Genomic DNA, 1,838 nt, shown 5'->3' on the forward strand with positions numbered 1-1,838 from the left:
TTTTGGCCTGGTAGGCCCATTTACCCTAAAGCAAAAACCTCTCAAAAAAAAAAAAAAATAAATAAAATTTGAAAAAAAATAATGAATACAAATATTTGTTAAATTTATTGAGCACATTTTTGATATCACTCATGGACATCATATTACTATATATGATTATATTATTAATTTTTATTCTTAGACTATGATATGATAAATCATTTAGTAAATTTCTTTTAGCATCAATAAACTTTGCAGTTTTGGAATAAATTCCACTAGGTCAGATGCATTTTCCTATCAGATAGCTGTATATTACCTGTTATTATTTTATTAAATATATTTCTATTAATATTTATAAATAAGTTTGATCCTTACTTGACTTTTCCTGTTAAATATTTGTTGTTGTTAGTGTCAATAGTACTTTATTAAAAACATTTTGAAAGTTTTCTTTTTTCCATGCTCTGAAAGAATTCAGATAATGTTGGAAGTATGTGTTCTTTAAATATTTTATAGAATTCTTCCTATGAAATTAACAGAGCCCATTGCTTTTTTTAAAAAAAAAAGTTTATTGTAGCTTCTGATTTATATACAATAGATATACATCTTTGTGGGATACAGTGTGATTTTTCAAAGCAGGTATAAAGTGCATAATAATCATATCAAGGAGATAAATGTATTATTAGCTCTGATATATGCCATTATTTTGTGTTGTGCATGTTCAAAATCCAGTCTACGGATTATTTAGAAATGTATATTAAATTGTCAACAACTTTTTGTTAGTTTTTACTGTGCTAGACAATTCTATAACCTATTCCACTTGTTTGCACGCACTCTTGTATTTATAAGTTCTCATTCTCTCAATCCCTCCCCTTCCAGCTTCTGATATCCACCATTACACTCCCTACTTCTGTACAAGCAAAAAGAAACATTTTTGAAGACTTTTTGCTGTAAGGTGTGTGTGTGTGCTTATTGGAGAGACAGAGAGTAAGAAATTACCCCTCCAGGGGTTATGGCCGCACCTCAGTCCCTTTTCTTCCATTCTTCTCTCAGGATTTTGGGCACCCACGCATATGTGCCTAGCCTGAGTTTCAAGCTGCTGAATCTAGGACTCGAACTGTGTTGACCATGTGGGAGGCCAGCACCTAACCACTATACCACCTGCTGGCCCCCCAAATATTTTATCTAAAGAATGAAAACCACAGTATTTGTTAAGTGAGGACATGCATTATTTGTATTTCAGAACCTGGCTTATTTCACTTAGCATTATTTCTTCCACAATCATTCATTTTCCCTTACATAAGAGTAATTTATCCTATTTTATAGCTGAATTGTATTCTAGTGTGTGTGTGTATGTGTGTGTGTGTGTGTGTGTGTGTGTGTGTATGTGGTGTATATATATATGTGGTATATATATATATATGTGTGTGTGTGCATGTGTGTGTATGTATGTATTAGTGAGTGGTGTCCTACATCATCAAATATGGTATTTTCTTTAGTCATTAATCAATTTAGGACACTTAAGTTGGTTACATATCTTAGCTATTGTGAATAATGCTGTATAACATGTAAGTGTAGATATCTCTTCAACACATTAACTTCTATCCTTCACATATATAACCAGTAATTCTATTACTATTGTAAGGTAGTTTCACTTTTAGTTTTCTGAAGGTCCCCCATAATGTTGTCCATAGTGGCTACACTAATTTACATTCCCACTAACAGTGGTTACATTCCCACTAACAGTGCACAATTGTTTCCATTTCTCCACAGCCTTTCAGGCATGCATTATTCTTCTTTTTCTTAATAATAGTTATTCTTTTTTTTTTTTTTTTTGGGGGGGGTTTCGTACAAGGGCGGGG

The sequence above is a fragment of the Tupaia chinensis genome, unplaced genomic scaffold (genome assembly GCF_000334495.1).
Source record: "Tupaia chinensis unplaced genomic scaffold, TupChi_1.0 Scaffold000057_1, whole genome shotgun sequence".
Lineage (NCBI taxonomy): Eukaryota > Metazoa > Chordata > Mammalia > Scandentia > Tupaiidae > Tupaia > Tupaia belangeri.